General features: G+C 45.6%; 2 long non-coding RNA genes across 3 annotated transcripts; both read right to left on the reverse strand.

The window, feature by feature from the left end:
- Positions 1 to 3,682: 3,682 nt before the first annotated feature.
- On the reverse strand, positions 3,683 to 6,627 carry LOC120681842. Its single transcript, XR_005678110.1, has 5 exons — positions 6,534 to 6,627; positions 6,073 to 6,166; positions 4,370 to 4,675; positions 4,223 to 4,288; positions 3,683 to 4,088 (listed from the first exon to the last, which is right to left on the reverse strand). It is a non-coding gene; the product is annotated as an uncharacterized LOC120681842 (long non-coding RNA).
- An 876-nt stretch (positions 6,628 to 7,503) lies between these two features.
- Positions 7,504 to 12,112, reverse strand: LOC120681841. Of its 2 annotated transcripts, none has more exons than XR_005678108.1 (6): positions 11,368 to 12,112; positions 11,239 to 11,271; positions 10,255 to 10,352; positions 9,684 to 9,847; positions 7,948 to 9,596; positions 7,504 to 7,581 (listed from the first exon to the last, which is right to left on the reverse strand). It is a non-coding gene; the product is annotated as an uncharacterized LOC120681841 (long non-coding RNA). The 2 variants fall into 2 exon arrangements; XR_005678109.1 differs by having other exon boundaries at positions 7,923 to 9,596.
- Between the last annotated feature and the right edge of the window lie 1,145 nt (positions 12,113 to 13,257).

Genomic DNA, 13,257 nt, shown 5'->3' on the forward strand with positions numbered 1-13,257 from the left:
AAAGAATAAGCACCAGAAGTAGTGATAAGAGTTATTACTGACGAATTCCACAAGTGTTGGTGAATTATTGATTGCAGGTACACAAGTCCGAAATAACATGAAAACACACAGAGAACACAGAACAAATGCACAGATCATATCCTGCGTTACACAAAGATTGAGGGCCCACATGACGTGCCAACTCAACTTCAGCCCGTGCACCCCATTATCCACATAAGAATCCCACAAGGAGTGTACCAACCAAAGATGAGCCCAAACGGCCTCAAAAAGGGGCCGGCCGGTCCCCTGGGCCGGCTGCCCCCCACTGGGCCTAAACAGGTCCAACTTTCTTCTGCAGTCTTCCGCCGCTTCCCTACGCCTGTTCCGGATGGAGATAGTACCACCTCGTGAATGCAACCACGGATCCACCCCTGGAAAGGCTATATAAGGAGGAGGAGGAGGAGAGCCCTCAACACAGGACACACCACACAAGAGAAGATGTAGAGCTCCATTGCAAAAGCAGGGCCCTGCCTAGGCTAGTGCTTAGAGTAGGAGGAGGATGAGTAGTAGTTCGGGGAAGCGCCGGGCCCGTCGGCGGTCTTCTCCAAGCTGGCTTCCTCTGGTATGAGTAAATTAGTATTTATGATTCCTGTCTTGCATAGTACTTTCATATGGGTGAAATCAATTCTCTTACGCGGGTTCGTCGCTCCGTATTTATATGGAGTGCTGCAGTTTGCTACGGGATATCAGATGTAGTTAGACTGCAGTAGTAATCAGTAGCATAGACGTGGTGTCTAGGCTAAGGGTTACCTTTGTTTGCCTTATATCCCACGGTTGTTAGAGGTAGGCCATAGGTGGTGACAGCTATGTCGGTCCTTCGTAATCCTCCACGTTTGGATATAGTGTAGAGTTGTTGGCCGGAATCTCCTGACCATTTCAGGGGTAAGCCGGTGCCCGAAGCGAGTCTTACCCAAGAGATCGACGTTTAACTCATCTTTAATGCTACCGCAAGAATCCTCTCCAGCCTTGCCACTTAATCTTGGTGTGTCCTTGGACCAACTAAATTAGGAGTTAGAGCACACACGTTCCCTGTGGAAATGATACCCTTGAATACCCTCGGGTGAAAGCTACGACGGTATCCGTGCACTTGCGAATTTATTCGCATCGTTAAAATACCCAACAGTCGTCTTGTTGGCTTCATTTCTCGCCACACTGGCCTCGATCCATCGTTGCGACGGTGTCATCTGACTTGCGTTTCTTGTCAAAATTGCGTTGGTTCTTGTCAGAGCGCGAGTCGCCATTGCACTTCTGATTGTTATCATCGCGACGAGGAAAGCGGTCACACTCTTGTTCTTCTTGATCCGCCCACTCCAGCATCATGTCGCGGAGGGCCATGACCGAGCGGGGTTGGTTTCTTCCGAAGTCACGATAGAGCTGCTGAGTGGCGAGGCCATTGTGGAAGCAGTCAATGACGTCGGCATCGGGGATGTTGGCGATGATCGAGCGGGTGTCGAAGAACCTCTTGATGTATGACCTCAGGGTCTCACCACGTTCTTGTTTACACGCGCAGGTCGTGGCGAGTGGCGGGTCGATGGATGGAGCCTTGTAAGTTGTCGACGAAGAGCTGCTTCAGGTCCTCCCATATGTGGATCGAGTCGTGCTTTAAGCTTTCAAGCCACGTGAGGGGTGCGGATTCCAAAGCCATTGGGAAGTAGATTACTTTTGTAGAATTTGTCCCTCCTGCAACTTCAATAGCGGTAGAGTAAATACGAAGCCATTGACGAGGGTCTTGCTTACCGTCGTATTTCTTCAAATTCTGCATGTTGGCAGGGTTGAAGCGGATGGGGTACTCGGCGTAATTGATGTTTTGGCTGAATGCGGGGAAACGATCGGTTTCATCCGCCGGGCGTCCATGGTGTCGGGCGTTGATAATTTCCCGTGCATCGCAGAAATTACCACAATCATGATCATGGTTCCTTGATGGGCCTGGGTAGCAACTTTCGTCTTGGTATCTTGATCGTTGGTGGTGGGGTGGACATGGTTGCTGGTTAGCTTCTTGATTTTCTTGTGGCCGTGCCGAGGTGCGGCTATTGCGAGAACCAGAAGGAATCGGGTTCTGTCTGTCGATCTGGTGAAGGGCTTCTCTGGTAAGGCGCTGCATTCGATGGACTTCTGGCGTGTCTGGTAAGTTTTGCATCAATATGGCCGCTTCAGCCAAGTTGACTACTAGGCTGCAGAATGCTGGTCCGCCTACTTCATCAAAATCCCATTGTAAATTGTGTGGGCCATAAGGTTCTGTAGGGGCATGTTGAGCTCGTGCAGTGGCGTTCCTTCTGCAGATAGCGCGACGGCGATTCCTCCAGCGTCGATTATCTTTGTCTTGCTGGGATTCGCCTTGCGGAGCGTTTACCGAGAGCTCATCATCGGAGACTTGATCCAAATTTTCATTGGCATATTGTTCAGCTTGAGAACCGAGGCCACTGTTCTCTCCATGAATTGAAACGTACACCTGACGATTGGGTGTCGAATGAGTAGTACTGTAGTCGACCAGGGCAATGTCGCCTACTCCTTCTTCCTCGATCGGGGAGAGTGGTCTACCCACTTGATAGGGTAGATCCTGGAGGCAGGCGACGAGACGAGCGTTATCGAGTAGTTCGGCAGGCTCAGAGCCCTTCCAGTACACGAAACGGCTTCGTGGCGTAGCGATGATAGTCACACTCGGGTGATCAGCGAGTTTTGGATCGAATTCGTCGAACGAGTGAGGGTACGAGTCGAAAACAGGTGCCTCCCGGCGAGCGGTGACCTCCCAGTTGACGATCATTTGGTTGAATTTGCCACACATGATTGTTACATACGATGCGGCCGTGTTTTGAAGTCCCAACGATAGTTGGGGTTGAGATGGTTCGGAGTAGATCGAATCTAATCCGAGAGGCGCCAAGCGAGTCGAAGAAATGTCTGACAGGGACAGCTTTTCGATCTCGTCGACGAGTTCTGGCAGTAAGAACTCGGCGGAAACGATTCCATCGAGTTGTTCTTGCTGAGGTGCCTCCGCGCTCATGGTGGTGGCCAGATGGCTATCGAAGCCGCCTGACCCGTTGGCCGTGCAGATCCATGAGCCGAAGATGAAGGTTGTGCCTGCGCTGATCGCAGGGAGGTCGAAGTTGAAGGATGCCATCGAATTCTTTCGATGATCGTCGGCGAAGCCCCCTACCTGGCAAGCCAACTATCGGTGTTTTACCGCCAAGCTCTCCGAGGTATACCCCGAGGAGATTGTTTGTACGTAGAGACTCGCCGAGATCAGAACGTGATGGTGTAAGGAACGCAAAAATTTAGACAGGTTCAGACCGCCGAAGCGTAATACCCTACATCCTATGTGGTTGTTTGTATTGCCTTTGGTGTTGATGCTTTTTGGAGGGGTCCCTACCCGCCCTTATATAATCTGGGGGGACAGAGTTACATGAAAAGTCCTAGCCGAGTACTATTAGAGTCATACTCCAACGAGGTCAAGTAGTTTCCATGTACATCAACCAGTCCTACAGCCGTACGAGTAGTTACAATAGAGATAAGATACATCCACGCGTTATTCCTTACTCTAGAATGTTCCACGCCTGTTAGTAGTCCCGCTGCCCCGGATCTGACATCTTCCACCTCCGCCGCCCACCCCTGCCTCCGCCTCCGCCGCCCACCCCTGCCTCCTCCGGCCGCGGACTCTCTCTGTCCGGTGGAGTCCCGCGTACTCTAGAATGTTCCACGCCTGTGAGCAGTCCCGCTGCCCCGGGTCTGACATCCTCCACCTCCGCCGCCCACCCCTGCCTCCTCTTCCGGCCGCAGACTCTCTCTGTCCGGTGGAGGCCCACGTCCGCACGATGCAAGACCGGAGGAGAAAGGATAGGAGGCAGCGCGCGCGGCTCCGACCCTCGACGACGCAGCTCTGGAATGGCGGCAAGGCGAGGAATGGCTAAGCGACGCCGACGCCCAGGTTTTTTTACCACCTAGACGCAAGCGACGCCTTGAAAACAGATATCATCACAATAGAAGGCTACTCAGTGACCGTCACTATTGTTGTCCAAGTAGGTTGGAGCATGGGAGGATCCATCTCCAGTCTCTCTCTACATCCAAAGCCAAAGAAGAAACAATTCATGAGGATAGATATTTCATGATTGACTATACAGTTAACAAAAAAACTAGGTATAGTTTGGTTCTTTGTCAAAAGTCAATGTTCTAGCAATCTGATCCACCTTACCATGTCATTTTGTTCCTCCACAAGCATGTCAGGCGGTATAACTATGTTGGCTTTTTTAGCAATGAACTGCAAGCAAAGAAGTAGCAACATGAGCATATTTTTAGACCTTCAGTTGCAAATAGACAATCTAGCAAATTAGAATTTGACCTCGAGTAGACGATCCGTCCGCTTCACATGTCGAGTCAAGACTGCATTTTGTTGAGTTAAGCGACGGTTGTTCTGAACTTCCTCCTCATACCTTCTGAAGAGATTTTGGTAAGACCTTGAGGTTGATGGCCTTATCTCACTTGCCTTAGCAGAATCAATAATTGGACCCTTCTTGACAGCACCATCTCCTATTGCAAGACGACCATTGGACAAGCCACCATCAACGTCATATGCTATCTGCCCATCAAAAGGTTTCTCTTGCCAACTATCTGGATACTTCTCCTGGAGTGCTGCATTGTAGTCATCCTTGAAATAAGAAAAGTTATTAGTCGCAAGCTAAAAACAGAAAAGGAAACACACTTAAGCTTGAAAGTAAGTAGAAATTCAGCTGCATCTACCAGTGTGCTCAAATAATTGTTTGGAACGGAAAAAATTCTTAGGAAACCTAGAATTGGGAGGGAGGAGTTCATGCAGAAGATCCACAAAATCATCATAGCATGCCACTGAGAGATTGTATTGAGATTTAATAGCCAATAAACGAGCAACAGCAGATAGACTAGAGTGCAAGGTTTGGTCGTGTACTTGCTCATCAGCACTTACAACCAAGCGGTAAAAAAAGCTAGGCGTCGGGGTCGCTTAACCAGCATCCGCCTTGGACATCGATGCCGGTCGATTTGAGCCCGCAGAGCAGAGAGGGAAGGGAGGGGAAGCGGCATAGAGGAAGCTGCGGGCGGCAATAGCTCACCTGGAAGGGAGAGAGGGAAGGGAGAGACACTAGGCCCGCGCCGGCGTCACCGCCTCCTCCCGTGCCGGCCGCTGGCCTCCGGCCGCCGGCCGACGACCTGCGCGCACCGGCTTTTCCATCTCGAGGGGGAAGAGAGATGGGCATCGGGAGAGAGGGGATTGGGAGGCTGGGACTGGTAGCAGAGCATGCACGCCAGCGGAAGAGATAAGGGGGAGAGAGAGAAAGGAGGGGAGGAGTTGGGCTTACATGGGCTGGGCTGTTTCATGGGCTGGGCTGTTCCATGGGCTGTTTTCAGTATTTCACTATGCTGATTAGAGATTACTTGCTTGTTGCATGCTTTATGGATGTAAACTTGAATATTTACATATTTATTTGTAAAATTTAAAAATAAAAAGTCTAGGTTAGTTAGTATGTAAGGCGTCGCCTCGCCTCGCGCCTTAAGCACCTAGGCGGCTGAGCGGTGGCGTGTCGCCTCGCCTCGCCTTACCGCTTTAAAAACATTGCTTACAACCATTCTATAGAAGGCTTGGGCGAAACCAGTTGGTGTTTCATCAACTAATGGTGGCTGCTCACCAGCTAAATCAACTAGCATATCCTCCATCCGGTCAGTCTCACCAAAACCCTCATGTTCTAACCCCTCACCAATCTCATGATCTTGATTTTCACGCCTCTCACCATGTGCTGTCCACAATTGATAATTTTCCCTAAACCCATTTTGACACAAATGCAACTCTATCCTAGGCCTTTTATGCTTGAAATAATTCCGACATATGGAACAAGGGCACTTAATTGTATCAGACTCAACTAATTCAGGAATTGAAAAGGCATGATCCAAAAACTCATTTGTTTTCTCAACCCATTCATTTGATGGCCTGCCACGCTTCCAACCACTATACATCCAACCACGATCTGTCATATCTTATCTGCCAAATTGTATGAGAAGTTATAGATAACTAACCAGCTGCTACTAGCAGTCACCCTTAGTTGTCCAAGACTTTTGAGGTCAGTTATCCAAGCAGCAGCAGCAGCCAACAAGATCAACAGTGAGAAACCTGTTACAAATTTAATCCTCATGTCACAACATACCCAGATAGGAAATAAAAGTATGACTGAAAAGATCTGTTCCAGAAAATATCTCTATAGCAGAGGAACAGACTATACATAAATCATTCTTTGATTGATAATAAACTTTATAATATCTCATAGTAATAATGATAATTGAAAAGGTGTTGCCCTGATGCATGCTATCCCATACAGATTCAATGTCAATTATAAGTTGAAATTAGGATGCTCAACAAATTATATCTCTGACCATGTTTCCCTATCCCTACTAGATTAAAGAAGCCATCATAGTTTGCTTCAGAGAAAAAAAGAAATTTCCCCATACAAACAATAACACAGGCGCATGCTACATCTTACTGTCAAATTGCTGCAGATGCTTGAAGTGGCTCACGGCAAGGGCATCCAAATCTTGAGTAGTCACCACAAACTACTGGGCACCACTATCCTGTACAGAGCATGGTATACATCTGAAGGCTTTCTTGATTCGTGATTTGGGAAAATGTGGGGATGAGTTCGTATGGATAGAGAAGAGGACTTCCTGGCCTGCTAGGCACTGCAGCGGTGGGGGAAGGAATAGGGCCAGAGGGATTGGTGGTAGAGGCGTTGGGGAGGTGGAGGCAGCGCAGGTGCTGCTGGTGGAGGCGGATTTGGGCGGCGGCGGTCTAGGGTTAAGGAGTGGTGGCGCAGCGGTCGAGGAGGCTGCGGCGGCGCAAGTGCAGCTAGTGGACGCAGGTCTGGGCGGCGGCGGTGTGGTGATGGAGGTGGATTTCAGCGACGACGAGCTGCTGTGGTGGTGGATGAGGATTTGGCGATGGGGATTTGCACCAGCAGCACTGGAGAACGAGTATTTTGCGCGCGTCTTGGCGCGCCTGTGTTTCTTTTTTAATAGGAAGTAAGCAAATATTAAGAGCATTTATGTCTAATAAGTTGCTTAATCTGCAGTAGTATGAACTCTTATAGAGATCCACATATACACACACACATATACAACGGTATGAGAGTTAGCATCCATTCCTTACCCCTACAAATCCTTGGTTATGAACTAATTGTGTTACAAAGATGATGGAGTCTGCTCGTACCACTGTGAAGAATGCACTGGATATGTTGTGCATATAATTTAGTTTTGTAAATGTGGGATGTGGGTTGTTAATTCAGCTGATGCTTATGAAGTAGGAATCTGAATAGGTAATTAGTTTTCATTTGCATAAATACGTACACAGTCTAATTGGTAATCTTAAGATGATATTAAGCACCAAGGATTTTGTGGTTATCCTCTGTATCTAAATCGCTTAAATACATTTGAGATATATTGCTTAAAGTACATTTGACTTGCCTGCAATCGTAACCTCGATTCACATGCGCATTATCACCAAAATACAGTGAAAGTAATTAGCACCTTCTTCACCTGAAATAGCAATGAAAAACCGGAAATTAAATTTTTGGGGGGGGAGATTAGATTTTGCAAACGATGAATGTAACGCGGATGCAAAGAATCGAAGCATATATGCACTGTAGTAACATGGATTGGGAGGCAAAGATGGCAGAAAGAAGGTGAATAAGCACAAATTATTAGTAGGAAGGAGAAGACTTGCGGTCCCTTGTAGAAGGAATGTATCACGCAAAGCAATCGAAGTGGAAAAACAAATCTGGACGGACTCAACCCGACTATATGCACAGCTATGAATGAAACTAAAAAAGAAGAGGAACTGAACGGAAGTTGGTAATCCTCTGGAAGAAAGAAAACACATGGGAAGGGAGTGTGAGCCATTACGCATGTGTGCTTCCTTTATTCAGGCTCACATGTTGCTCATCTCCTACTTTGGATTAGGCTCAGATCCATCTTTTTGGAAGAAAATAGAGCAACATAACAGCCATGCCAAAATAGAAAGCGTTGCAGGGAGACAACACTGAACTCCTAAAAAACAGAGCTGGTCATGATGCAAATACAACATAATGCATATCTGAAGTTTTATGTGTAATTTCCTCCCCGTTAACTAAGGCAGGACAGTCATGATGTTTCCAAATAAGGCATTGATTAGGCATCGTAGATCAAATGTGAAGAAGTAAAGCCTTAACTCAAAACAATGAGAGGAACGCAGGATATGCACTTCTAGATTGCTAATTTAAGAACCTTATGCTTGCAGGAATATTGATTGTAGCAGTGGTATAAAGTGAACCATATGCCTAAGAATCCCAACAACATTTCGTAAAAAGTGACTGAGGTTAGTAATCCAAATACTTCAAGGAGGCAACAATGAAATTATGAAACTTTGTAGGGAAATAATTATGTTCCAGAAATAATATCTATTCTCAGAAATATACAGCAGCTAGCTTGAAACAGGTTCGTATCATATCCAAAGAGTAGCTCCATCGGTCGTTTCCATGTTTATGATTTATTTTTGGTTGGAACTTGTCAATAGAATTTAATATCTTCATGGAGTTGAACAAGGAACTATGCCAATTTATGGAATGGATCTGCAGAATTTATTTCGGGATGTGCCTCCCCTTTTCAAATATTGCAACCACATAACAGTAAAGTGAATAATCTTATGTATAAGAGTCGCCAATTTTATAGCTACATAAAAGACCCTTAATTGTTTTTTGGCCTTCATTTTAGTTAGCTTTAGCAATCACTGGAAAAGGCTAGGTATTATGACAATATGTTGGAACATCATCTTTATTTGAGCTAAAATTCTATTCTTTGACACCTTCTCTTCTTGGTCAGTTATCCAAAAATTTAAAGGAAAATATTATGATATACAAAAAAAAGTAAAGTGAATAATATAAATTAACTGTTCTATTCAAAAGTAGTCTGGAATACACAGCGTAAAAGAGACAATGTAGGTTTAGACATGGCTGGATCTTTTTTTACCCTTTTTCTGAATGGAAACCTGAAACATCATCCTGTTGCATAACAACGTTGCTAAAGATTAACAATATAAAAAAATCGAGATGTATACATGGCCTTGAACTAATACAAAAAAAGAAACTCAGAAACTGTGTAGTAATATAGCAATCGAGTCCCATATACAAATGTTTGGGTGCTTAGCAGGGTGTAGTGTAACCTCACTGAAATATGGATTGCAACCTCAATATTCCAAAGCAAGTAAATAGATGTTTAAAATAAAACTTGCGGATCTGCCTTTAGCATATTCATGCTGGTGTTACAACATAATTAATGCTGGAGCAATACCTCTGTTCAAATTCGAAATGCTAGAGCATAGTAAAAACCGATTAGAACATGTATGGTGTACCATAAACTAAGTGCTGGGGGGTCTTTTTCGACTTCACAAATAAGTGGATACATAATGTTTATTCTTTTTCAATTACAGGTCAAGCATATTTTTTGTTACCTTGTGGTTAAATCCCAGGTATTGTTCTCTAGATATGAAAATTCAGGTGACATTGCAACACCTTGATCTGCACATTATACATACACAAATCAACAACCCCCATATTGTGTAATGGGAACAAGAAAGGTCCAACAAAAGAGAAAAGGCATCTTACTTTATCTTGTTGGCACAAATTTAGGTCCTGTAAAGAAGCAAGGAACAGGAAGATAAATTTCATAAATCCCTTGTGTCTTTAAGGTAAAGAAGTAAATGAAGATGCCTTAATATATTAAAATGAATATTGCCATCTGAGCAGAAGCCTATCTTCAATATGGTGCCCTGCAAAATTAAAGATTTGAAATTTTATATGATAGGAAACCAAAACAACTACTGTTCTTTCTAAGAATACAGCCAGTTTAGCTAGTTATGCTGCACATTTAACTCATGCTAACTCCACTGAACAATTGGTTTTAAATTTGAGACTTATTGACTTTCAAGAATTCTATGCAAACATGGACTGGCAACAGGCTGTACAAGCTCTAGATCACAACAGGAAAAGTATGTACAAACTTTAATGCAAGCTTCTAAACCATTTTTTGACAGAAGCATAGGTGTTTCTGCCATACCCTAGAGTCGTTCCAAGTTGACTCTGTTCTAAACTAAACTAGAGAGCATATAACAAATAATAATCTGTAACTACTGCAAAAGTAATGAAACGATGAGAGGTGGAAACTTATCGACTTTACCATCTGTTGTAAGAAGGACAAAGTGCGCCAACTTCACAAGTTTCCAGGGATAGTTATATTCCGATAGTCCATATCAAAAAGGAAAATCTGCTGTGAACCTGCACCAAAATGAAAAATAATGAGTCTGCACTCAAATTTTTTTTTTTACCTGAAACTTGTTTAAACTACTTTGGAGAAGGAAACAGTAGTGCTACTAATAAACAAAGGGTTAACAGAGGTTATCATGCATAAGTTGATGATTGATCAATTAAACACAGCAAATAGACTTACAAGCAAGTAGAACCGCATTAAATAAAAACGAACCACATTCTGATCATAATGCAAGGACATGAAAGGTAAATTGAACCAAGCAACTTGCTGAAAAACATTCATGCAGAAAATTATTTACTTAGCACAACACAAAAAGGAAAGCTATAGCTAGGAACTGAACAAATGCAAAAACTTAACTTGCATCCATAATCTGGCAATACAAATTCACTAGTATGATAAGATACTGATAAGGAGCGTAACAAAAATTTACTAGAAATTGTTGACAACAGGAGCTATTTATTTTAGCTTTAGCAAGACAAACTGAACAAATAAAGATCTACAAATATACACATAGTTTCTAGACATGAAACTTTTACAGTGAACTATAAATGCATAAAGTGAGCTACCGTATAAATTTCATATTTGTGGACAAACAAAACAGCAGAAAAAAATTAAACAATCTTGAACCTAAATTGTTTATATTGGTTGGCAATCTACCAATGTCACCACCACCAGGTGCTTGCCATGAGAAACAAAATTAAAGCTTTCTCAAAATATGATTCTTTTACCTTTCTATTTAATTAGAAGCTAAACAACATGGCATAGAATGTAACCTCACCTTGTATTTAGCCAATGGAGCAAATAGAAGCATGTACAAATCTACTAAAAGCATATCGACACAAATTTGTAGCCTTGAAAGGATGCGACACATATATATAGTATGATTCGACCTACCTCGTCGCCACTGTGAAACTTGTGCCCATAAACCTATAAAGCATTTTCACATAATAGTTACCAAACACATTTCTCCAATAAGAATGTACTAAGAAGCATTCATATGTATAAAGAGAAGGCTCAGAATACCTTGATTTTTTTTTACTCTGCAAAGTCTCAATTTAGCTTATGGTGTTAAGTTGAATTCCAAACTGAAATTCCTGCATCTTGCACACAGATATAGTGAGACCAAATGTCCAGGCAAATTTATTCACTAAACCATGAAAAAGCTATATTTGCTTTTCAAAATTGCTTTACCAACCATATTGTATCAGTGGGCCAGCAAAGAACAATGCAACTGTGGGATCAAGGAGAGCGCTGGTGAGCATCATCTCCACCATACTGTACAAATCATTTTGATCTTGTACATGCACTCAGCCACTCATGGTTGGGAGAACCCACGAGCGTTGCGCACAGGGACGGCCATCGAACGGCACGCCCGGGAAACAACAGAGCAATCAATGGGAACGAAGGTCACAGGAAAGACGCGGGTAGGCGGGGGCGGCGCCAGCGGCAGCAATAGATGAGGAAGGAGACACCTGAGCCCCGGTGGGAGGGGAGCAGAGCGGCGCCTCACGCGCCGGCAGCAGCGGCGGTGGCGGAGCGACGGCCCTAGCGTACAGGTAGCGACGACGGCGCCACCGAGGCCGGCGGCTGCTCGGTGCTTGCCACCGCCATATCCCTGCGCAGCTCCCCGCTAAACGAAGTGAGCGCGGAGCCGTCCGAGCAACCGCCGCCGCGGGCTTCCCCAGCGAGCGGAAGAGAGCGGCGGGATCGGGGATGGGGAGGCGACGGCCGCCGGCGGCGGCAGTGCGGGGGCGGAGAGCGCGCGGGCGTAGAAGGAAGGAGACGTGGTGGGGAGGGCGCGGGAGAGGCGGAGACGGCGGCGCCGGGGAGGGGCGCGGGGGAGGCGGAGAAGGCGGCGCCGGGGAGGGGCGCGGAGAGGAGCGGGGACGGGACGCAGAGGAAAGGAGGCGTCGGGAAGAAGATGGACGTGGAGATATTTACTGTAACAGTAATGTGCGGGTGGAGTAAATATGAACAGTAGATTTACCATCTAATCGAATGTTGTAAATTATTTTTACTATCGTGGCCACATGAGAGGGTGCTGAGCGGTGCGCGTTTGACATATAAGAAGGTGGAAGAAGACTGGAAGAGGGCAAATTTGGGGGAAACTATGGAGTCACGGACGGACGGGAGAGCGGGGAATTTTTCTCAGTTGCCACGCGCTTTTCATCCACCCCGCGTGCTTCTTTTTGGACCTTGTTTAGATGTAAAAACTTTTGAGTGTAAAGTACTGTAGTATTTGAGTGTAAAGTCCCAAAATTGGGCTAATTTCACCCAATTTTGGGAAGGAATGTTGTATAACTCGAAAAATGATTCACACTTTTTCTGCCACATTTTAGGGTTGCAACCATCAAACTGTGGAAAATCCATGGGTGGAAGCATCGAACTCCAAGGAACACTAGACGACATAGGTAAAGCAGTAGCGACCGGAACTGAATATGAAGTCGGAGAGGGGTGGTCAGAGGTGTGCTGCGCACCTGTGACCGGAGGTGGAAGGAGGGTGGTGACCACCCCACAACCAGACCTCCGGTTATGTAGCTCAACGCAGTGGCCATTAGGCCCTGAACTCGCCTCTTTCGAGGATTGTGCCAGATGGGGGGCACCAGAGTTCGTGAGATCGATATGCTCGACGTCGAACACCTTGTAGGCGGGATCGATGGCTTGGTGATGAAGCTCGAGACGACCGATCTGGTGACGTAGATCGTCGATCGACGCATTCAGCCCCCCAACTTTGATGTCCACCTCAGAGAGCTTGGTGTCGACGGAGTTGACGCGTGCCTCGACTCCTGTCTTCCATGTCGTGAGCTCGGCGAAGGACGCCGTATGGCTCTCGAGGGATCTCTTGATCGCCGCTAGGGAAGTGGCGATGTCGGAGATCTGCTTGTCGGCTTCCATGACTTGCTTCTGGATGCG

The sequence above is a fragment of the Panicum virgatum genome, chromosome 7N (assembly GCF_016808335.1).
Source record: "Panicum virgatum strain AP13 chromosome 7N, P.virgatum_v5, whole genome shotgun sequence".
NCBI lineage: Eukaryota > Viridiplantae > Streptophyta > Magnoliopsida > Poales > Poaceae > Panicum > Panicum virgatum.